The 26131-nt window shown below is 36.8% G+C and overlaps 1 protein-coding gene across 1 annotated transcript in view; it reads left to right on the top strand.

The window, feature by feature from the left end:
• Window positions 1-1627: 1627 nt before the first annotated feature.
• ush (Zinc finger protein ush) overlaps window positions 1628-26131 on the top strand; it is a 55167-nt gene continuing 30663 nt past the window's right edge. The window contains exon 1 of the mRNA XM_089088668.1: window positions 1628-1831. The gene's annotated coding sequence lies outside the window, so the exon portion shown is untranslated. The remainder of the gene's footprint in view (window positions 1832-26131) is intronic.

The following is a 26131-nucleotide window of genomic DNA, read 5'->3' as shown; positions in this document are numbered from 1 at the left end:
TTCTGGAACATTACTATTACAATAGTATTTGTTTTGTACTTCAGAGCCTTTCCACTTAAGAAGTGGCACCAAGAGTTGTTGTTTTCTGTCTTATATCGCACTTGCAAAACGTAGAATTGGTAAAACAAAACAAAAAAAAAAACACGTAAATATGAGCAATAGCTTTCAAATGAGTCATTAAACATAACTCTTAAAAATTATGCTAGCCCAACAGCTCTAGCTTTTCCACTTGAGACATGGCACCAAAAGTGCCGTTTTTAGTGCCATTTGGAACTTGCAGAGGGTGGAATTTAATGGGAAAACGTAGATATGAGCAATATCTTCTATATGAGCACTAAAAACCTGTCTACGATGTTTTGGTAGCCTGCTAGCCCCACCCCTTGACAGATGGCACAAAAAGTGTCATTTTAGTGACATATGGCACTTGCAGATGGCGGAATTTATAAAAAACACATACACATGAGAAATAGCTTTTGAATGAGCCATAAGTATCTCTCTATGATTTTCTGATAACCCGCTAGACCTGCTGAAAAAAAAACAAAAAAAAAAACAAAAAAAAAACGGGAGACAGACTGATCAGTACTACTGATGCAAAAATTGAATTTCCTTGTTATTCAAGGAGGGGGACAGTAATTTCCCTGTCAAGGGTTTTCAACGATACTGATTCCAATAGTGCATTTTTAGTTCTGATTTGACGCCATTTTCGAGGGGTTTCAGGATTTTTTTCGAAATCACCATAAATTTCTTTTCGAAATAGACTTTGACTTTTAAGACGAACCGAAATAATGGTACTGTTCTATTAGCTGGAAGCCATTCAAGATAGATGATAAAAGAAACTAGTCAAATAGGTCGTTTCAACAGAGAATTTCATTGCAATCAGTCGTTTCTCACTGCGTTTGCAGTATTTAAAGTTTAGTTTTTTGGGGTTTAGGGAGAAAACGGGACCTAGGTTAGGTTACGTATTTAAAATATGCTATGTTATACCCCCTCCCCCCTAATGTGCAAGTATATAGCCAAAATTTGTTTCTAAGCTATTATATTTTCATCCTATTTTGTTTTATTTCATTAGCATTAACCAAACTTCATTTCTTGCGCGGTTTCCAGCTAATAGAACAATACCAAAATAATAGCTACTATTCCTGAGTCGGTGTCAGATGGCAATTTTTTTCTTCACTAGGCAGTTTTTTTCAAAACGCGTTTTTTAAGTTTTAGTTACTATGGGCTATGGTTCGCTCTTTACTAGGTTGCAGCTGCTGCTCTGCAACCATGATATATTTGCCTTTATGGTAATATATGACTCATTTTCAGTTTCCACTGTCATTTTCTCTTGATTTGAGAAAATTGACTTCAACTTTGGCCCCCTCCCCCCAGGATTTTAAAGAAATTACGCCACTGTTTTCGTGACAATAGTAATTATTATATTTGGAAAGAATGTTGATTGCATAATTGATGGCATATGTATTTTTTTTGCTATGTGATTTCAATGTTTGCCTAGGGTATATCAAAATTTTACTGATTATTAATTAACTTACAACATTTCAGGGATATTCGACAACAATTTTTCATGTTGATTATAAACCCAGCTCATGGTTGATAGACGCCATATGTCTCGCTCTTATCATCTCGTTATCAACATCCTTATCATTCTCCGTTTTTATCAGATTGTTTCTTCAGTACCAACGCAGACGCAAAGACTTGCACACGACAAATGAATTCTATCCTTTCGCAGTTGACAACTTAATTCAGTTCTTGAATGAACGCCTTCTTAAACCTAGAAGAGGTTTGAACAGTTGGCTGAGTGGATATTTAGGGGCTAGCCTAACAAGAGAGGGTGAGTTTAAACATATATCTTTATTCGATAAATTGATTAGCTTATCGCAATTAGCGAGAATTGCATCCTGAATCCAAATAGCCTATAACATTCATGTGCGTTTCAAGTTTGCTTTACCACGGCGCACGCTCCTCCTAATGGTTAAATATAAGTAACTTTTTCGTTATTCATATAGCCTATCATTTTTGTCGGAAATGAATTTTACCCCCACCCCTATATATACCTATTCAGGGTATATATTTGCACATTAGGGAGGGTGGGGGTAAAGGTACTATCCTATTACGCGGGCCTCTCGGGTTAATCACTATAGACTAGGCAATGTTAAAACCCGTTTTTGACGTCTTAACTGTTATAGAGCAGGCAATGATAGCAAGGCTTTCATTGCGTATACAATATTAAACTGTGTTTTTTTGGGGTTTAGGAGGGAGGGAAGGTACCTAGGTTAGGTAAGGTTACGTATTTAATATATGCCATGCTTTAACCAACACCCCACCCCCCTAATGTGCAAATATATAGCCCAAAAGTAGAATTTTACCGTTATTTCTGATGTATATGAGAGGTAAGTTTAAACTTTCTTGGAAAATTTTCGTGTGGAAATTTTTCGTGAGGGGGGATATTTTTCCTCGTTTTGTAATTTCGTACTCAGTAATTTCTGCTCGTTCTGGGTTTTATTTATTTATTGATGGTGATTTGCGGTTGTTTTACGCTTGAAAGATAAGAAAAACTAACTCGTAGAATTTGACAACGCTTTCGTCCGTAATAACTTAAACATTAAGAATTTGTTGATCCCAAAGCCAACTATGCTTTCAAAGGAAAGCTAAACCTTCTTAGACTTTTTGAGGCAGAAAATTCATTGCAGTTTTTTTTCTAAATTATTAAGATACTTCGGGTGTATAGCCTAAATTCATCTTAAAAAAAAACTCAAATAAAATTCTCAAATTTGGAAAACCGTGTTTTCTGGCGGGGGGGGGGGATTTCCGCTGGGGGTATTTTCCGGGGGAAGGGGGATATTTTTAATATGTTAAAACCGTGCCCCAAAACAAAGTTTTTTTTGTAGTCTAGAGAGAATATCCGGCATATACGTGGGAATTTATCACAGGAGGGGAGCGAATAATTAAGAAAAAAACTAATTTTTGAAGAGTTCTAGTTCAGAAGCTCCTTGTTAACTTGGAAATTAGCTGAATGGAACTTAAGGAGTGAATCCAGGGCCTAACGCAGCTTAATGCCTTGGAAGGTGTTATCAAGCTACTATCTCTGCTCTTTCCTTGTTTTAGGGCTAAAAAGTGCATTGACTGCAGGTCTGTTCAAATCTTTAAGACCTTATAAATCAGGATTGACTTTACTTACTTTTTACTTTCGGCGGGAACCAGACGATGAACTGTCCTGCCCGGCACCAAAGGATCTTGGGATGACTTCCGACGACCACTTGGACCTGTCGGCTGCAGCTTCTCCGGCGATCTTCAGCCAGTATTTGTCCCATCTCCGACCGTGTCTCCTGAATCCTCCCCACGGTTCCAAGTCCTCCTTGAATGTTTGCCACAGGTTCTTCTTTTGCCCTCCTGGTTTACGTTTCCAGGAGGGGGCTGGTTCGCAGACAAGGACGTCTCGACATATCGTGCCTTCGAGACGGCGCAATGTGTGGCCGAGGAGTTTCAGGCGACGTCTTTTAATGATAAGCGATAGCTCTTCTGATTGGCCACAGCGACTCCTTACTTCACTATTGGAAATCCTGTCCCATCTCTTAATGCGGAGGATGTAACGAAGGCAGCGGTGGTCGAACACATCCAAAGTTCTCGCATCAATTGGGCAAAGGATTGAGCAAAGGTATGAGGCTTAGAACACTTTCCTTGTGTCTTATTTGAGCAGTAGCCTACATCTATTTCCAGGGGCATAGCTCCAGTTTTTTTTATCCAACATTAACTATAATATTTTTTCCATCCAAACTATTGGAGGAGGTGGCGCAACTACCCCCCTCCAACTTTACCTGAATTCTATCTATAATTTTAAATCAGAAATATGCGAAGATTTAGAACTTTTTTGGAGGGGAAGGGAGTGGCTGAGGCTTCACCTGCGCATGTCCATAGACAATATACACCTTTTTTGTAGTTAATTAAATAAAAAACAAGTTTTTCTAACTGAAAGTAAGGAACGACCTTAAAACTTAAAACGAACAGAAATTGTTCCGTATATGAAAGGGGCTGTCCCCTCCTCAGCGCCTCGCTCTTTATGCTAAAGTTTTTTATTGTTTAAAAAAATAGTTCTGAGAAAGTCAAACTTTAGCGTAAAGAGCGAGGCGTTGAGAAGGGGACAGCCCCTTTCATATACGGAACAATTTCTGTTCGTTTTAAGTTTTAACGTCGTTCCTTACTTTCAGTTAAAAAAACTTGTTTTTTTATTTAATTTTTGAACGTTTTTGAATTAATGCAGATTTTGATTTTGGCTCACCGTTCATGAATAGTTACAACAAAATTTTCGTATTAATTTTACTTTTATTTGGTTAAATGGCTTTCTCGAAACTTGTTTAATTTTATTTACTAACGTTTTTATTAGTAATAAATATACGTAACTTACAAATTAACTTACGTAAGGAACTTCTGTATTCATATATTCTTAATACGTAGCCTATATTAGGGGGTTAGTAAGCTAAAGTCCGAATTTTGTTCCAATTCTTTAAAAATGACCCCTTAATCACAAAGGCCTTTAATTAGAATAAACAGCTCTTATGAAAGCACTAAAAAAATATTTGGCTTAAAGAGCGAGGTATTGACTAGGGGGTAAACCCAATCATATACGTAATATTTTATGTTCGTTTCAAGTTTTGATGTTGCTCCTTACTTCCAGTTGAAAAACTTGTTTTTTTTTATTTAATTTCTGATATTTTTTTAAATAATGATGGGAAATCCGGCGCCCCCTTCATAACGATGTCCCTTCCCACATGATAGCTTCCTTCATGGAGAGATCCTCCCACATAACCCCTGACCAACCCCCCTCCCCCGCTACCAGAAAAAATCCCCCTGAAAACGTCTGTATACTTCCTAATAACCAATACTATATGTTAACATTGGGTAAAGTTCATAACTTTCAGCCCTCCCCCCAGATATTTGGGGGGATTAAGTCATCCTAAAAGACATAGTTATCATATTTTCGACTATGCTGAAAAAAATGGCTATCTCAAAATCTTGAACGGGTGACTTTGGGAAAAAAATGTGCGTGGGAGAGGGCCTAGTTGCCCTCCATTTTTTTGGTCACTTAAAAAGGGCTCTGGAACTTTTAATTTCTGTTCCAATGAGCCCTCTCACGATATTCTAGGACCACTGGGTCGATACGATCACCCCTGGGAAAAAAAACACGCATCCGTGATCTTCCTCCTGGCAAAAATGCAAAATTCCACATTTTTGTAGATATGAGCTTGAAACCTCTACAGTAGGGTTCTCTGATACGTTGAATATGATGGTGTGATTTTCATTAGGGTTCTATAACTTTTAGGGGGTGTTTCCCTCCTTTTTTTAAAATCAGGCACATTTTCTCAGGCGCGTAACTTTTGATGGGTAGGACTAAACTTGATGAAACTTATATATTTGAAACCAACATTAAAATCTGATTCTTTTGATGTATCTATTGTTAGATACATCCCGTAGATCCCGATTTCTGGAGTTTCGGTTACCATTGAGCCGGGTCGCTCCTTACTTACAGTTCGTTACCACGAACTGTTTGATAAATCTAGATCTGGAGCTTTAACCATACGTTTTGCTGTCTTATACTCCCTTCCCAGGATAAATCCTCAGGTTGTCTCTGCTCCAAAATCTGGATGTGTATTGGCCTACATAGGGATTCTTGTCTTGTCTCTCACCAATAGATACTCATCACTCAGCAAGGGCTCTCTTGGTGACGTTATTGGTGCTAAACTGACACTTCTCTTTGGATGGCTAGATAGCATTTTCTTTTACCACATTTAACATGTCTAAATACATCAAAACATCACTTTGCTCTTTTATAACTCTTCACTCGACTATACCATTCGGGGTTGTATGACCAGAAGAAAGAAAAACATAAGAAGTGTTCATCATTATTTCGCCTTCGTGTAGCTAGAGGGGTTACGGGGGGGGGGGTATCATCCCCAAATGCAAAAAAAATCTTTCAAATTAAGGCCAGTTATAAAAGATGTTTGAAAAAGACAACAACAAAATTACCCTTCCCCACTAGACCTTGAAAATTACCGTTTGCTCTCCCCATTCATTATCGGGAATGGACGCCAGTGCCTTCTCCCTAATGGGACCACTATGACATCGATTCGTGAAAATATAGGGAGGTTGAGGCAAACATATTTTTTAAATATGGTAGCAGGGGGTTCTTATTTTTTATTTTATTCAATTAAAGTGCCAAAAAAAGTTATTTTTCAATGAAAATACAGTAAATAGGTATATTTTATGAGAATGCAAAAGAATAGCCCTATTTTTATAAAATACAGGGATTCGTATAGGCTATTGAAAGCCAATGAGAAATGACACAATTACAAAACATGTTAAGCTAAAACAATAATTCTAAGTATGAAGCTCATTTATTTTTTTTAGAATTCCCGCATTTCTACGACTGTTTCAAATTACATAATTATATGGAAATTTGTTGATTTCAAAATATCTGGAAGTAAACACTAAAAAGTTCTCCTTGAAGACGAGAGTTCTTGAAATATGCAAGGAACATGACACAAATCATAGTTATTTTCACCACAGATTAAACAATCTAACGTGTCTCTAGGTGTAGGCACCCTTTCTTTTAAAGTTAAATCTTCTACAGAACTAATAAACCTCTATCAGCTGATGACAATCAGTGTTGCCTGATAGGGCGCATACGCATTATTTAAGCACTTTTCCAGGCGGGTGCGCATTAGATTCTTCGCATCAGCATATTTTCAAAGTGATTTTTTGGTTCCCAAGAATTGTACTGTTGGTTGGTACCTCTAATAAGAAGGATGACAGTGGTGTTCCATCTCCCAGTATTTTATTGTTTTTCTAGCATTCTTTATTGAAGGAAAACTACTTTCCACAGGACCTGATCCTTCGTTTCAAACGTATGACAAACCTGAGTCTAATATGAATTTCATTCAGACATATATTGAACATTAACTTTGGTAATGTATTAAATTAAAAAAAAAGCCAAGTTATCCCTAAAGATCTAGTTATAGGATGTTTCAACTATTTTGAACAAAATGACTATCTCAAAATTTTGATCGAAAAACTTTGGAGAAAAATGGCGGGGGAAGGGGTACATGCCCTTCAATGTTTTTGGCAATCTAAAAAGGGAACTAGAACTTTTAATTGCCGTTCGAATGCACCCTCTCCTGATCTTCTGGGGCCGCTATTTTAATTTTAATTTGTCAATTGAGTGCGACCATAAATTTCAAAATACTTGGTTGGCTACTTGGAAGTTTTATTTTTAACACAAACGAGGATCTAATGCATATTGATGAACTGAATTGTAAATTTGCGACTCTTCCTTTTCGTAGGAAGGCTGCTTCCCTCCCTACCCAGATGAATATATTTATGATGTTTACGGGCAAAACGTTCTTAGTCATTTTTCAATTAAAACTAAGCAGCCAAACATTCTTGTTTCATTACATATTGCCACATGGACGTAAGTAGGGGGTACCATGGGGCCCTATCTCTCCGAAAAAAAATATCCTCAAATTTCAGGGAACTAGTTATTCAAATTATCAACTAAAACTTGTTTCTTATTATTAGTCCCCCCTCTCAAAAATATTCGTGCGTACGTGCTTCATTGTCGCACCGAAATATAAAGGAGGCTCTTCTTTAAATATGATATGGAATATAATGAAATATAAATATGGATATAATATAATATATCCTTTGAAATATCCAGGGGGGGGGGGTTACCCGGTTTGAACCCCCCCCCCCCCGAATTTTTTGACCGAGTCGAAAATTAGTAAAACCTAGGTAAAAATCAGTAAAATTAGTCGAAAACTGAGTCAAAAATTAGTAAAATCCTGGATCCGCCCTTGTGAATTGCACCCTATTAAGCTAGATAGAAGGATAAGAAGAAAAACCAAGAGGCGAGACATGTCAATATTGACAAATAGTAAATTTCATAGTTTCATCCAACTTGACTGCTTACCTGTCAATTGAGTGAGACCACCAATTTCAAATTACACCGAATGCTACTTGGGTCTTCACTTTGATATAAATCGCAGATCAAGTATATTGATAAAGTGAATTAAGATCCCTCTTTGAGATAAATTAATTCAGCATGCATCATGGGGAAATTACTGGGAGTCGATAAGCAGATAGTAAGCAATAGAGATTTGAGATAGCATGGCGAGGCCAAACCGGCGCTGATCTGCGTGTAGATAAAAGGGAAGAATGAAATGAGTTTTATCTAACATCTAACTGATAAGAACGTGCATAGCCTCGTAACAAAACACGAAAAAGCTAAGTCTGAATGGATACCATTAGAGATAGAAAAAGCGGTCTTTCAACGGAAACAATACGGCTGTTAGTGATAAACCTGCGAGAAAGATAGAGTAAGATATAAGAATTTCCCTCGTGGGAAAAATGGGGAATATGTCATGCAAACTTTGCACATTCTGAATGTTTTCGACTTAGAAAGAATAAACCGAGGATTATATATATATATATATATATATATATATATATATATATATATATAGGTTACGTTAGGTTACGTATTTAATGTATGCTTTACTTTACCCCCCACCCCCCTAATGTGCAAACATATAGCCTAATGTGCAAATATATAGCCCAAGTTTGTTTCTGAACTATTACATGTTAATCCTATTTCGTTTTATTTCATTAGCGTTAACGAAACTGCACTTTTCGCGCGCTTTACCGCTTTGTAAAACAGTACCAAAGATATATATATATATATATATATATATATATATATATATATATATATATATATATTATATATCTTTGGTACTGTTTTACAAAGCGGTAAACGCGCGAAAAGTGCAGTTTCGTTAACACTAATGAAATAAAACGAAATAGGATGAAAATATAATAGTTCAGAAACAAACTTGGGCTATATATTTGCACATTAGGCTATATGTTTGCACATTAGGGGGGGGGTAAATTATAGCATATATTAAATGCATAACCTAACCTAATCAACCCAACTTATGTACCTTTTAGTCCCCCTAAACCCCAAAAAACTAAAGTTTAAATATAGTTCCCGGTGTGAGAAACCCTTTGTAATGCGTATCTTTATACAGCGTCTTGTATAAGTACCGGGTTTTATCCTATCTGATTTTTAATACAATTGTCCCGCGCTTACTATTTTGTAAAACAGTACCCTGTTTCTAAACGAGCAATAGTAATTAAGATATATATATATAATAGTAATTATATATATATATATATATATATATATATATATATATATATATATATATATATATATATATATATATATATATATATATATATATATATATATATATATATATATATATATATATATATATATATATATATATATATATATATATATATATATATTTAAACGAGCAGTAATTGTATATTTATTAATTTATGCTTGTATGTATAATTTTTTTTTTCGAAGACGGCTTCATATTTTTTGGGGGGAAAATTGACATTGTAGGATCTTTTGGCCTGAAAGAACGATCTAGATAGGTCACGAGTTTGAGGAAATGCCTATCCTCAGGTAATTCGATTTAATTTAAGTCATTTTTTTTTAATATATCCATTTTCCAGTTCCAGAATATACTTGGTGGATATGCCGTCGCTTGTCTTCTAACCGCAGATTTCGTCGTTTAAAGAGGGATGCTTTTAATAGATTGGGACAGAGAAGGAGCGTGCGTAGCTGTTTTGGCTTCAGGTGGCTTGGTGCTGCAGTGGGTTGTTAGTGGTAGTAGTAGTAGTAGTAGTAATAGCTGCTCTTTCCTTCACACATTCAATACATTATTTAAAAACTGATTACACAGATGAAAATTTTTCTGTCTATTTCTTTTTGTTTTAGTTTATTGATGTTGTATAATTTCAATTCAGAAATTTCGACCGAAAAAATTTCTTTGCACTTTCGCCTAAGTTACCTGATTTATAGTACTATATAAAGGTAGCTTATAGTACTATAAAGGTAAATATGTACTAAAAAACTTATCTGTTTCTGTCGATGCTTGAAATATGCAGGTTTATCTTAGTTTTGATAAGATTTTGGAAGAAACTAAATTTCAGGCGGGGGGCAAACTGGGGTCTGGGAGGGGGAGGGGCAAACCAAGTTCTGGAGCGGGGGTGGAAAATCGAGGTCTGGAAGGGTGAGTTGCCCCGCTGTCCCATAGCAAATTACGCCCCTGGCTTGAATTCATTTTCTCCTTCCTGTCTATCTTCGTAGGCGCTAAAATAACACTTCTTCATTATAGGGTGAAAAATCAACAATTTTGATTGAGTTGAGTAATTCTGGCTTGGAACCAAATCCTTCTTTCTGTTTATCTTTCTCGGACTCACACACGCTAAACCAATACGTTCCTTCATTCCACTATAATTTTGCTCTGTCTTCTAACAGCAGATTTCGTTGTGCAACGTTTCCCTTCTTATTTAAACGTGATTTTTGCTGTTTCTTGTTCTATGCCTTTTCTTTAGCTATTCAGAGTCATTTGTCATCTTTTGTAATTTTCCATGCGTCACAGATTCGAAAAAGAATACGACCACTCTTCGGGGAGGGGGGGGGGGGTGAATGATGTAATTTATGCTCTCGAAATGTCCTCTTAAATATGACGTCATTCAAAATGTGTTTTTTTTTTAAAGGCTCTAAACGACTTGGGTTCTTAAACTCGTGACCTATCTCGATCGTTTCAAGACAGAAAATCTCAGGGATGTCAATTTTCAAAAAAAAGGAAAAAAATATGGAGCCACTTCCAAGAATTTCTTAAAAATAAATGTATACACAATTGCTCGTTTAAAGAGATTAGTATAGGGAGCCCTGCGGGCAAACCTCAGCACCTGGCACACGGCAGGCTTATACACATTGATTCTCGTTAACACTAGCGTAGTTTATGGCATCTTTGTAGGTTTGTACTTGGTTCTGTGCCACTGCTTTTTAGTATCGAAGATTGTGACCTGTCGCTTGTCTTTCTACCTCATATTTCTCTGTTCTTGACTTTCGTTTTTGACTCGTTCTAATTTTCGCTGTCGCTTGTCTTCAAACCATACATTTCTTTGTTCTTAACTTTTATTTTTGATTCGTTTTGATCCTTGTTGTCACGAGTCTTCTAATCGCATATGTCTTTGCTCTTCTTTTTTATTTTATAACTCGTTCTGATTCTCGCTGTCGCTAATCTTCTAACCATATGTTTCTATGTTCTTCACATCCTTTTTTGATTCGTTGTATTCCTCTTTTTTCATTTCTTCTAACCGCACATTTCTTTGTTCTTCATTTTGGATTTTCATTTCTTCAGACATTTTTAAATACCCTTTACTTTAGCTGCTCGGATCGGTATTGTCTCATTTGATGATTCTGGCTGTTAATTTTCACCCATTGTGGATTTATGTTTTTTTCAGGTCGTTCCCTTGGTCCTATCACGTTTGATGGTTCAGGTGATTCAACAAAAAATTCCTCTTCTTTCGAAGAATCATTTAGGCTATAGCAATTGTAAATTTTCGATTTTTGGGTCTTCCTCTTGGCATATTTTTATGCTTAAACTGTTTAGTGCACCGTTCGTAAAAAAAAGACTGATTTCGCTCTGTAATAAGGATATGATCAATTCCCTTCAAGTTATATATATTTTAGTTTTTTTTTTAAGTTAACGCACCAGACTACTAAACTGTTAAAATATGTCAGGGTTTTAAGAAAATTGTTTGCAATTGTTGTTTAGAATGAATTTAATTTTTTGTCTCCAGCCAAAATAAGTTTATTTTTCTTCTTTATTTAATATTTTACCGTGAATATCTGCAAATTGATGAATGTCGACATTCACCGGTGAATGCTAGAAATACCCTTTTTTCTCCATGGATTTAGTTAGCGTCGCCAGTCAGATTTTTCAATTTAATGCAAGGTTTGATGTAGACCTCGCCGCCACGCTGATAAGGAAAGTCCAGCGGCAGTGGGGCCAAAAATAGCAGCTTCGGCGCGCCTCCGATGATTATTTTGTGCCGCCGGCGGCGCGCCGCCGGCGTGATCAATGTTTACCGCAAACATTAATGTTTTCTTGGGTCTTTCTCAAATCCCAGCTTGAATTTACAACAGATTCGGGCCTATTAATGAGGTAAAAAACTTCGCAAGTCGCTGGCTTGACGCTTGTCTTCTTCGTTATTCATCAAGAGAAGTAGAAATCTGGTAGAAACGAAATGGCTGTGGCGTTTCAGGACCCTTGCATAATAGTTGTAATAATAAATAATAGATTTGCAGTGACATTCAATAAGATCCAAGGAATCTAATTAAAAGGGAGCACACACAAAAGCCAAATTAAGCCAGTAGCCTATGAGAAATCCAAAAATACCCAAGACAATGAACAAGTCCCAATAGCCGGCGGCGTTGCGACACTTCGACGGCGGTCAACCGGGCCTCTCGTTGGCAGTGTTCAGTTGATGCGCCGGCGTGGCACCGGGGTCTAATTTGATGATGACAGGTTAGGTTAGATTCGGTTAGGCTGCGTTAGGTTAGCTTAATTTAAGTTATTAACTCATTTCTGATGTTTAGAACCAAATTTAACATAATCTAACCTAACTTTGACCATCATAGCTTGCATAAGACTGAAAAAGCTGACTGGGAAAACTAATTGAATCCAAGCAGAGAAAAAGGAATTTCGAACATTCACCGGTGAATGTCGACATTAGCCAGATTTCGGACATTCACGTTAACAAATATAATTCTTACGCGAAGACCTTCTCAAGAGGTGAGTCTCAGCCGTGTGACATCATTTACACAATAAGTGTGTTTCCAAAATTAAGACTCTAAACGAATATTCTCAAACTCGTGATCTATCTAAATTGTTTTTTCAGAGCTGAAAATTCCAGTGTCGATTTTCAAAATAATATGGAGCCTTTTTCGAGAAAAAAATACATAATTACACAATTATTGCTTGTTTAAAGGGAGTAGATAGATTGTTAACATATAAAACTGTACAAAGCAGTGATGCTAACATCTAATTTTATGAAGTTTCAAAGCTGGAATTAAAGACGCCTGTAGTGAGAGATGACGAGGGATTTAATTAAGATACACATCTTTGTGCTAAAGGGTCTCGAGAAACAAAGTTGATGTCACCGGACTTGTAACTGATCTAAAACGGCTCGGAAACATAATTTCAGATAAAAGCCTCACTAACCGAATGCCAAAGCGGATGTTTCAGGCCTGGCTTTCTTTCGGAAAAACGATTTCTTGCGGAGCTAAATGAAATTTGTATTTAACTGATTCTTGACTAGCGAAACGTCATTTAAGCTTAAGAAATGTTCATTTCTAAATAGAATGGGGGTCTTGACTCATTCCTAGTAGAAATAGATATTGAAACTGTGGGCGTACCTGAAAATTTATTTGTAGGGAGGGAGGATACACACACAAAAACTGGTGAACGTGAAAAGTGTATGATGGATGCCTGCTTATGAGTCGCTTTGAAATTGCCCAAGTGGGAAAATCGCAACCATATTTCCGCATACAATAAATAAAAAAAACTCGTATTTCAATGATTAGAGGGCTCAATCGACGCATAACACCTTCTTCTGCTGACTTTTTATAAACCCAGAATGGGACTGCCAGAAACAAGAGCTGTACGGCATGGAAAATGGTAATTTCGGGTACACAAGGGTCACTTCTTGTCTGTTCATTCATATTTGTGCTAGATCTTATATAGGTAAATTCTTCAGAATGTCATTTGTCAGATGGTTAGCGCTAAAAGGCTGGCTAGACGTTCTTTAGGTTGTTTTTTTAAGGGAATTGTATTTTGGGAACATGGTCCTAGAAATACCTGTTTTCAGTTCTTCGTCCCATTACCGTAGGTAGATTTAACCTCTCCTTTATTTAGATTAATTAGAAAATATATATATATTTTCGCAAACAAGGAAGTTGTTCAAAGAAATGTAAAGAGCTACATTAAAAGCTTACTTTAGAAAAAGTAAAGTCATGTAACAATTTAAACTTAAAACGGACAAAAATTACTATATATGAATAAATTATAGAACGTCTAAAGTCAAACTCGCCTGTAATGACTAGACAAAGAGAATAGCCTAATCCCAAGAAAAAACAAAACGAAACCAAAAAACAACAACGGGTTTTTGCCCAGTAGAAAGAAAAGACAACAATCACGACAATTATTCAGTGGCAGTTCCGGCCCTCGCTCGGAGCAAAATATTGATTAGCGCCCCCATCTTGATTCCCAAAAATTTGCAGGCTAAATTTTAACAAAGTTTTCATTTATTAACAAGATTTTTCATTATTTAAATCTGACTTTTGTTACTTTAGCCTCTGGAAAATTATTAGTTATTTGGTTCCAATTGATTGCTTCTAATTCTTCACGTTTTATGCACATTAACACTAAATAATTTAGTCGATCGGAGGTACGTAAATTTTAATTTAAATTTATTAAATGGCCGCTCATTACTGATCCCTGACACTTCAATCACTAATAATAGTTGATAGGCATCTCTTAAGTTTGCGAAGATTCTATCATGTCTCCATATTGGACAATTAGCCTAGTTGTAACACATCTATAGGTTTCTTAAAGGAAATAATTTAAAAAACCCAAGAGGAGCTGTGATATGAGTGACTTTCAGTATAATATTAAAATTATCTTAAAAACTTAGTCATAAAAATAATAAGTTTACAGTCATTAAACAGCATAAAAAATAATGGATTGATTTATCAGGTATGCTAATATCCTTGTCTCACCTAGTATTACTCGAAATGAAGAACACATTCACCATAAGACGCACTCTGGAAGTCCAGTTATTTCTCTCTATCAAACAGAGAATTTCAAGTTGTGATACAAATTTTAAAGCAAGTCTGTAGTCTTAATACTAGTAAGATTCCTTCGCTTCGAACTTGTCTACAAAATAATCATGAAATGTCTTTTTCAGATCCAAAATGACAGTCAATCGTTGAGCTTAGCTCATTGTGCAGAAGTGATGCCAAATTAAACGAAAAAGTAAATAAATAAAGCAATAATCTAAAAATGCTTTACTTTTACGCTGTTAAAAGTGCCTTTAAATGTTTATTACTTTTAAGACAAACCCAAATAATAATCACCATGTCTGAATCCATGTCAGATGGTAACTTTTTTCTAAACACGATTTTTAACTTTTGGTTACTATGGGCTGTGGTTCGCTCTTTACTAGGTTGCAGCTACCGCGCCCTCTTTACTAGGTTGCAGCTACCTGCTAACTGCGCCCTCTACTGTATTTTAACAAAAATGAAATTTCAAAAATTATAAAATGATTATAACCGTTAGATTATTAATTATAAATTTTGTGACCCTAAAATGATTATAAAATGATGAACAAGGGTGCATCAAGGATTTTGTTCAGGGGGGGGGTCAAACTCCGTACCCCCTGGATACGGCCTTGCCTGTGGAGTATGATATTTACACCCCTGCATACACAACAGGTGAATAAAGGCCCATTAGGGAGATTTCTATCGCCTTCTCACTTTTTTTCGAAAAAAAAGGATCAGATACGCCCTTTCAATTTCAACAACGTGATACATTTAATGAATTTTACCTTTCCCTAAAATTTTATCGCTTATGTCATTTCATGTCAAACCTCCGGTGGGAGATCTTATTAAAATGTGTTAGAGATAATTTTGATGTATGCTACCAAATAAAAAGTAAGTGATAGTTCCATTATATATCGTCATTTCATATAATACATATCAATACAGATAAAGCTTAACTCGTCAGAGCTTATCTTTAAATCACCCCCTTCTGAATCCGAATGAGTCTCGGCTTATCATTTTTCCTGGCTTGGAGTTATCACCCTCTCTAAAAGGCGCCCATTTCTAATTAATCGATTCCCTTAGCATAGATGGATACACATATAGCCAAGATTTCTCTTAGAGATAATTCTAGAAAAGATAAACCGTTCTACGACCCATAGGCTGATAAAAGGAGCGACCATGTGGTAATTCTCGATAAGTAATCTATTTCTGTTGGGTTTCTAGATAAGTGTCTTGGCGTTTCTCTAATCTTTTGCATCTTGCTATACAAACAGAATTAAATTAAGCCCTCGGAAAGAAAATGAAGTTTTCCAGCTTGCCAAAATTGAGTTCATGCGAGATCAGATATGATTAAGTAAAACTTTGCTGTAGGTCATTAAGGACAATTAAAATTTCATATTATTTGATGGACAATGAAAAACGCCTAAAGCAAAATGCACATAAAAACTTCAACAGCAAGCAAGATTAATATCTTTAAAGTTCCTGCTACCTTGGAAATTATAGCTAAAATTTTAATTATCATAGGCAGTGCAATAGCGCTGCCTAAGTAAAGATCGATTTTGGCACAATGTATTAGTTCTCTTTTGGTTTCTCTTAGACCAGGGCACTTCGTATCGAAGGAGTTGTCGTAAAAACTTCGAAAAGGACTCATTTGATTGGAGATTTGAGTGGCTTGTGCCCTTTTAAATAGTCGAAAATGATTGGAAGGCAACTAATACCCCTTCCATGCCCACCATTTCCCCAAACACATCCAATCAAAATTTTGAGATAGCCATTCTGTTCAACGTAGTTGAAAGATTTATAAATTATGTCTTGGAGGAGGATAATCCCCCCCTCCCCTTAAACAGTCCTCAGGGCAAGGGTTGGAATTTATGCCCTGAGGGCACATAAGGTTTTAACTGAATGCATTGTCGTAAAAACTTCAAAAAGGGCTCATTCAATTGAAAATTGAAATGGCTAGTGTCCTTTTTAATAGTTGAAAGTGATTGGAGGGCAACTAACCCCCCTGTCACGCCCACCATTTCCCCTAACACATACAATCAAAATTTTGAGATATCCATTTTGTTCAACGCAGTTGAAATTGGAAATTAGGTCTTTGAGGATTATAAGACAGAGCCTTGCCCTGACAGGCGTCAGGGCAAGATTTGTAAGTTATGTACTGGGGGCATATAGAAAGCGTTGTCGTAGAAACTTCAAACAGGGCTCATTTGATTGGAAATTGAAAGGGCTAGTGCCCTTTTTAATAGTCGAAAGTGATTGGAGGGCAGCTAACCCCCCTCTCACGCCCACCATTTTCCCAAACACATCCAATCCTAATTTTGAGACAGTCATTGCGTTCAAAGTAGTTTAAAGTACTGGGAAATATGTCTTTGAGAAAGACAAACCCCCCACACCCCTCAGGGCAAGGGTTGTAAGTTACGCCCTTGGGGTATATAAGTTTGTTTTTTTTTATAGAAAGCGTTGTCATAGAAACTTCAAAAAGAGATCATTCAATTGGAAATTGAAAGGGCAAGTGCCCTTTTTTAAGAGTCGAAAGTGATTGGAGGGAAACTAAAACCCTCTCACGCCCATCATTTCCTCAAACACATGCGATCAAAATTTTTGTTTATCCATTTTGTTCAATGCAGTTGGAAGTTTTGGAAATTATGTCTTTGAGGATGATAACCCCCCCCCCACACCCCTCGGGGCAAGGGCTATAAATTAGGCCCTGGGGCATATAAGGTTTTTTACAGAAAGCGATATTGTATAAACTTAAAAAAGGGCTCATTTTATTGGAAATTGAAAAAGCTAGTGCCCTTTTTAATAGTAGAAAGTGATTGGAGGGCAACTAACCCCCCTCTAACGCCCACCTTCCCCAAACACATCCAATCAAAATTTCGAGATAGCCAGTTTCTTCAACGTAGATGAGAGTTAAAGAAATTTGGTCTTTAAGGATGGCAACCCTGTAGCGGATTAAGGGGGCGAGGGGGTGCCCCCTAACATAGTCTAAAAAAGTGTAACTTACTTAATTAACACAAACTTGCGGTAATTACACTTGCTCCTAATGCAAGTTTATAGGATCAAACTATTCCCCCCCTCCCCAAACAAAAAAATCCAGGATCTACCCCTGTGAGACTCTTTCACAGCCCTCAGGGTAAGGGTTGTCAATTATGCCCTGGGGGCATATAAGGTTTTTGCAGAAAGCGGTGTTGTGGAAACTTAAGAAATGGCTCATTCGATTGGAAATTGAGAGAGCTGGTGCTCTTATTAATTGTCGAAAGTGATTGGAGGGTAACAAACCCCCCTCTCCGTCCACCGTTTCCCCAAATACATCCAATCAAAGTTTTGAGAATAATTTTGTTCAACGTAGTTTAAATTTCTGGAAATTGGTTCTTTGAGGATGACAGCCCTCCCCCCAACCCTCAGGGCAAGGGATGTAAGTTATGCCATGGGGCATATAAGGCTTTTGTAGAAAGTGTTGTCGTAGAAGCCTAAAAAAGGGGTCATTCGATTGGAAATTGAAAGGGCTAGTGTCCTTTTTAATAGTCGAAAGTGATTGGAGGACAACTAACCCGCTCTCACGCCGACCATTTTCCCGAACACGTTCAGCGAAAATTTTGAGATAGCCATTTTGTTCAACGTAGTTCAAAGGTCCAGAAATTATATCTTTGAGGATGACAACCCCCACAGCCCCCTGAGCAAAGGTTGTAAGTTATGCCTTGGGGGTATATAAGGTTTTTATAGAAAGCGTTGTCGTAGAAACTTCAAAAAGGGCTCATTCAATTGGGAATTGAGAGGGCTAGTGCCCTTATTAATAGTCGAAAGTGATTGGAGGGTGAATGCCCCCCCTTCATTTCCCCCAAACACTTCCGATCAACATTTTGATATAGCCATTTTGTTGAACATAGTTGAAAGGTCCGGAAATTATGTTTCTGAGTATGACAACCCCCCGTAACCGTTGGGGCTAAGGTTGTAAGTTATGCCCTGGGGGCATATAAGGTTTTTATAGAATGCGTTGTCGTAGAAACTTCAAAAAAGAGGTCATTCAATTGGGAATTGAGATGGCTAGTCCCCTTATTAATAGTCAAATGCGATTAATAGTCCCCCCCCGCGCCCATCGTTTCCCCTAACACTTCCGATCAACATTTTGATATAACCATTTTGTTGAACGTCTTTGAAGGGTTTGGAAATTATGTCTTTTAGTTTGACAATCCCCCCCATCCCTCAGGGCTAAGATTGTAAGTTATACCCTGGGGCCATATAAAGCTTTTTTTTTTATAGAAAAATCGTTGTCGTAAAAACTTCAAGAGGGGGTAATTGGATTGGAAATTGAGAGGGCTATTGTCCTTTTTAATAGTGGAAAGTAATCGGAGGGAGAGTCACCCCCGCCCCATGCCCATCATTTCTCCAAACATTTCCGATCAACATTTTGGCCATTTTGTTCAACGTAGTTGAAAGGTCTGGAAATTATGTCTTTGAGGATGACAACCCTCCCCCCATAGCCCTCGGGACTAGGTTCCTAAGTTATGCCCTTGGGGAATATAAGGTTTTTATAGAAATTTTGTCGCTGACGCTTCAAAAAGGGCTCATTTGATTGGAAATTGAGAGGATTAGTGCCTCTTTTATTAGTCGAAAGGGATCAGAGAGCAAATAGACCCCCATGCCCATCATTTCCCAAAACACTTACAATCAAAATTTTGACATAGCCATTTTGTTCAGCGTATCAGAAAGGTCTGGAAATTATGTTTTTAAGGATACCCCCCCCTCCCCCTAGCACTCAGGGCAAGAGTTGTAAGTTATGCCCTGGGGACATACAAGGTCTTTATAGAAAGCGTGGTCATATAAACTCGGAGGGGGGCTCATTGGATTGGTAATCAGACGCTCTAGTGCTAGTTTTAAGTCAAAGTGATCGGAGGGCAGCTACCCCCCCCCCCCCCATAAACACACGTCGTATTGTCCCGAAATGCATATAATAGAAATTTTGAGATAGCCATTCTATTCAAGATAGTCTTAATATCATATAGCAAGGCTTTTGGGGTCGAAACAAACCCCAGAGATTAAGGGTAAGGGTTGTAAGTTATGACCAAGGGGTATTTAAGATTTTTATGGAAGGGATGGTTGTTTAACTTTAGAAGAGGCTCAGTCTTTCTCCCTGAAAAAGATTAAGTCAATATGAAACGAACAGAAATTAATAATAATAAAAAAATTCCACAAAATAAGTTCTTTAAAAAAGAGAAAAGAATTCTATAGACCCAAAAATGAACAAAGGTACACCAAGATAATCTACCTTTCATATAGCTGCCAACCATCATTATCAATAAATGAAAGATATCCAAAACAAACAGAGATTAAAACGAATTACAGAGTTAAGCTCACAACGAGCAAAAATTAATATGAGTAGGGTTCTAAACCCCATGCTTTCTAAAAGCCCGAATATAATTTCTATTTTGCTTAAAAAAATTCTTTTAAATGTTTTCACTTATATAACTAAGAAATCAAAAATTAATTGAGACTTTAAAGAATAAATATCAGCATATGTATATTAAACTGACAATGCACATTTTTTTTCAGTAAATTCATTTGAATTTTTTCAGCAAAGTAGAAATTATATTCTTGCATATAAAAAGTACAGGGATTTAGAACCCTAATTATATCGATGTCTAATCTTGTTGAGTTTTACTTTGTAGTTCATTTTGATTTCTGTTCGTTTTGGGTTTCATTTATTTATTGATACTGATTTGTGGTAGTTGTATGTTTGGTAGATTATTTGATTCTATTTTTGTTCATTTTCAGTTTAATGGAGTCCTTTACTTTTTTTTAGAAAAACTTATTTTGTGGAAAAAGTTTTTCTTAATTAATGTCTTTAAAAGATATATGAAGAACAGGCATTTTCAGGGACTCATAAGACAGTGAACTTATTGAAACTCCGTAACCGTAATTATTAAGGGGGTGCGATATCTAGATCACCATATCTTATCCATTATAAGCTTTTTAGTCTACGTGGCTAATACCGCTCTCTAGGGATATAATGAAAGAAAGATTGAGGTGGCTAGGGCACGTTGTTGGGATGAAAGATGATATATTGCCGAAGATTGTTCTTTTCGGCCAACCGTGTAGGGCTAAACGGAAAGCAGGTCGGCTTCGTCTGGGGTGGGAGGACGTCATAAAGAAAGATTTAAAGGAAGTGGGAACTTCGTGGGCGGGTGTAAAAAGGGAGGCTTTGAATAGATTTGGATGGAGGAGGAGCGTGCGTAGCTGTGTTGGCCTCAGGCGGCTTGGTGCTGCAGTGAGTTGTTAGTAGTAGTAGTAGTAGTTGATTGAGTGGTCTTTCCATAATTTGAAAAGCTTGGATAAGAGATCTAATATACGACAGAAAACGAAAAGCCGACCCCCTACTTTCCTGAAAATCTTAGAAAAAACATTTAACTTCTCGCGTTTGACGTCGGAGATAAATATATTCAGTTTTGATGGAACTTAAGTTATCAGAGTGTGAATTTTTTTTCCCAATGAGATACAGAATTTTAGCTTTTGCAGTTATCTGAGGTGCTACCCGCTTTGATTGACGAGCTTGCCAACAAAAAGGATGTAAAATTTCATTGGTATTTTAGTCAAATTTCAAAGTCAAATACGGTCAAACAACACTGAAACTCGCAAAATTATTTTAACGTAGCCTACCGCATCCCCTGAATTTAAAAGCTAATAGATATTACCCATGAACTGAGTGAAATATTTTCGTTTTTTGTGTAAACAAGTAAATAAGAAGTTTGTGAGGGATTTCAAGATTTTCAGCAATAAAAAATATATTCATAATGTTTTCAAAAAGAAAAAAAATAACAATTCAGCAATAAGAACAAGATACATTTGATGATGACTTATTAAACATGCCGTATACCGTTGCCTTTTTGATTAAAGGCTGGAACTGTCATTTTTCCTCATGGAGAAAAACTGACTGTGCCCAGTGGGGGGGGGATAACAATAAAATTAGTATGTCTACAACTTTATTGAAAAAATATTTATTCGTTCAGAAATAAATAAAACGACACAACTTGTATCCAAATATCGCTTCGTTCATTTAGGTGATAGGTAAATAACAACCTATCCAAATTACAGATGTCGATTTTTGACACAATATGAATCTAGACACAAATTTTCACAGCATTAAAAGCCAAGTACCCAAATGGAATGTGTGTTCCTGTGATGCTGGTTGACTTACGATTTATTCCGATAAATTACATTTTTCAGTTGTCTTCAACTACAAGTTAACTTTTTGAATTATAAGAGAGGTGATCTTGTTTAAAGCTTCTTCAAAATCCATCCCATTAGTTATGATGGCTCCCATCAGCTCTCTGGACGATTAAGGGACGATTGGCAACTGAGAACCTGAGCTGACTCATAGTTTATTGAAAGTAGATCTTTTGTAAGTTTCATCTTGAGAAAGGTTTTGCGGTATTTGTCTAGAATCCGATAAACACGCGAGAAAGACCGCACAGAGAATCTAATGATATCCTAGTGAAAAACAGGTTTACGCTACCTTGTGTGAGGCATTGCTCACTCCGTGACAAATGTTCAAACTTTGTTTTTTTTGGGGTTGAAGGGGCAAAAAAAGGTACCTAGGTTAGGTTACGTTTTTAATATATGCTATGCTTCACCCCCCCCCCCCAATTTGACCAAAACAAATATAGCCCAAATTTGTTCATAAACTATTATATTTTCATCCTATTTTGTTTTATTTCATTAGCATTAACGAAACTTCACTTCTCGCGTGTTTATCGGATTCTAGACAAGTACCCTTTTTGCAGCTAGTTACACTTGTTTCGATGGTAAAACAATCGCATTATAACGACAATATCGAGGGATACAGTCATGGGACTGCTGAATAAGCTTCAGAAGCTCAAGCTATTTCTGCCCCAAAATATTCGTAGCCTACAGTTGAAACAAAAATATATGAATTATTGTATACTGTAACATAGGAATTATTTATTAAATTTACAAGACGCTCGTGCTACTATAAGTGAAAACTCAACAATTACGCTCTGTTGAATCTGCAAAGAACCGGTTTAATGTCTGTATTGACAATTAGCTTTGGCTCAGTGAAAAACTAAGATGTAGGTATATTTTGATTAAATATTTGGTAGACATTTTGGGTATGCTAGGTAGTTAACATAATGCGTTTTGGGCGGCCTGCTTTCCACAATTTATATATATATATATATATATATATATATATATATATATATATATATATATATATATATATATATATATATATATATATATATATATACATATTCTCGAAACAAAATGGGGAAAAGGGAAATCTCCTTTATAATTGACTATAAAGATCCCGCTTCCATAATGAATAATTGAAAATTAGTGGATAAAAAACGTACTTTTTTATGTCCCCTCGTGTACACGATCCGTGTTATCGTCACGGATTCAGCAATTTGGACTCAACATGGCTTTGCGTTCACGCACGTTTTGTCAAACAGTTCGTAAAAGGAGCCACTCGGCCCAATAGTAACGGAAACTAAAAATTGGAATTTTCATAACAATTGTTGCATAAAAAGAATAAGCTTTTTATGCTGATTCTAAACATATATAATTCAATAACTTTAATGCTACCCATTAAAAGCTACAAGCCTGATTAAAATTTGCTTGGTATTCGAAATAGAGGAGAAGCACTCCCAAAAAGAGAGAGGGATCTTGATGAAAATCGCACCATCATATTCAGCGTGTTAGGGAACCCTACTGTAGTGGTTTGAAGCTGCAATCCAAAAAAAGGGGAATTTTGAAATTTCTGCCAGAAGAAAAATCACGGATGCGTGTTCATTTGTTTTTGCTGTTGTTTTTTCTTTGTTCTTCCCAAGGGTCATCGTGTCGAACCAATGGTAATAGAAGATGGAGAGATGACTCAATTGGACGGAAATTAAAAGTTGTAATGCCCCTTTTAAGTGAACGAAAAATTGGACGGCAACTAGCCCCTCTCAGGCCCTGTTTCCCCAAAAGTCGTCTGATCAAAATTTTGAGATTTTGTTCAACATAGTTGAAGGTCCAATAATTATGCTTTTGGGGATGACATGACCTTCCCACAGTTCCCGGGGGAAGGGATGCAAATTATGAAGTTTGCCCATTGTTTGTATATAGTATTCGTTATTGGGAAGTATAAAGATTTCTTAGGGGGGCTGGGGCAATTTTTGGGGATGGATTTTTTACGTTTGTACTTTTCCATTACAAGTTTCCCAGGGTGAATTTTTCGTGGTAAATTTTGTCAGGGAAATTTTCCAGAATTCATATACGAAATTCGTCTTATTTGTCTTACTTTATTATTGGTGACTCCATTTAACACGTGGAGATTTTCTGGAGGAATTGTCCGGGGGAAACTTACTACCAAGTTGGAAATCTCTCATTCGGAGAAATTCTCCATGGGGAAATTTTTTAAGAAACTTTCATGAGGAAAAAGTTCCTCCACGAGGACCTTTCTATTGGGGGGAGGGAGGATTTCCGGAAAAAAATTGACATTGAGGAGATTCCGCAATCGCCTTTAAAACGATCGGAAATTAAATAAAAACAAAGTTACGCTAAAGTTCGATCTTTGCCCCAATTCTTTAAGAACGACTCCTAAAACACAAGAGCCGTTTAATTAAAATCAGAAGGTTTTTTAAAAGCACTAAGAATTTTTAACATGAAGAAATGGGGTATTGAGGAGGGAGCCCCCCCCCTTGAAAAAATTATTATACAGCCCATGCCCCTTGACTCTCTTAATTAGACTCCTCCCCCCCCCCAATAAAAATTCTGGATTGTTTTTACACCCCTGTTCCTCACCTTCAGAAATAGACAGTCAGCCTTCTTAAGATTAAATATGGTTTTGTGTGCCGGGTAGAGATTGTAGGAAACAGGGGATAAACGATGAAATACCGATGGAAGTGCTGCGCCTTTGCTTTTTAGTTTTATTGCTTGTTTGACTATCAAGGGCCAAAAAGGAGGGTATGATGAGGGAACTATTCTTCCCCTCCAACATCTAAAACAAATTTTTCTTTATTTTGACTAACCTGACGCTTTTCATAAACCTTTGTCCCCTCTTGCCCCCATAGATAAAGAGAGCCTCCAGGTGAGAGGAGGCCTACGGGCCTATGCTCGTTTTCCACTAAATCTTGTTTTTTTCCTAATTTTGCATAATTTCTTATATTTTCCAAATAGTTCACCTTTTTATAGTGAAGCTGTTATCCACTATAAATGTCGGACCCTTTGAAACCCCAACCTGTGTTTTATCGGTGGTGAAAATTATGACCAACTCGGGATGAATGTGAGATTTTTCACCCAAAGTTGGATTGGAGGATCCTAAATATCCTAATTGTGGCTAAAATTGCTTAAGGATTGTTCTGGGTACCCGGCTGACTGACCGTATTTCAAACAATAGGCTGTACGGAAAATGTGGTTCAATTCCGCTCTCTAGGGCTATAATGAAAGAAAGGTTGAGTTGGCTAGGGCACGTTGTGGGGATGAAGGATGACAGATTGCCGAAGATTGTTCTTTTCGGCCAACCGTCTACAGCTAAATGGAAAGCAGTTGTCCTCGTCTGGGGTGGGAGGACGTCATAAAGAAAGATTTAAAGGAAATGGAAACTTTGTGGAAGGGTGTAAAAAGGGAGGCTTTGAATAGATTGGGATGGAGGAGGAGCGTGCGTAGCTGTGTTGGCCTGGGGCAGCTTGGTGCTGCGGTGAGTTTTTAGTAGTAAGAGTAGTAGTAATTGTGGCTGTAAATCCAGGCCTTCTATGTTTTATACGTTTCCTTAGGATCCATTCACTCATCATTGTCACTTTGACTTAGAGAATGAGTGGTTGTTACCTACTTTTAACGAGGTCTTCATCAATTGTATTTGCTTGTTGGGGTGTCAAATAGCAAAAAGTTAGGGAGAATATGTTTCAAGTTCGGGGGAGTTAATGCATCGTTTTTGTCTATTTTTCAATAATATTTCTTAAATCAGGCGCTTTTCAAGGAAAACAACCCCCCTCCCTCCAAAAAAACGTATTTTTTATTCATACAAGAGGACACATACTCCCTCTGCCCTCCCCCCTGTTGAGACCAATGATTCAAGTTAATAAGTCTGACGGAAAAAAAGGATACAGTCCTTGGCTATATCCAATGTAGACACGAACCAACTGTTGATGAGAAATAAACACAAAAAAATAAAACAAACTAACAGAATCAGCAAAATTTTACATTAAGCACATGATTATATCTTGCATAAGATAGGGGGGGGGGGTGTAGGTATACTTTAAATGACTCTGAAAAATCAAATAAATCAAAATTTTCTCAACGCAAAGAAGCAGGCCTGATAAGTTTGGGTATATTTTTTTTGTTCACGGATTACTGAGATAAGCTAAAAATTTATATACTTTTAGAATCAGA

This window comes from Artemia sp. Qi Xiang Cuo, chromosome 5, assembly GCF_049724085.1.
Source record: "Artemia sp. Qi Xiang Cuo chromosome 5, ASM4972408v1, whole genome shotgun sequence".
In the NCBI taxonomy this organism is placed as follows: Eukaryota; Metazoa; Arthropoda; class Branchiopoda; order Anostraca; family Artemiidae; genus Artemia; species Artemia sp. Qi Xiang Cuo.
The sequence above is the reverse complement of the archived record's forward strand: the minus strand, read 5'-3'. Positions and strand labels throughout refer to the sequence as shown.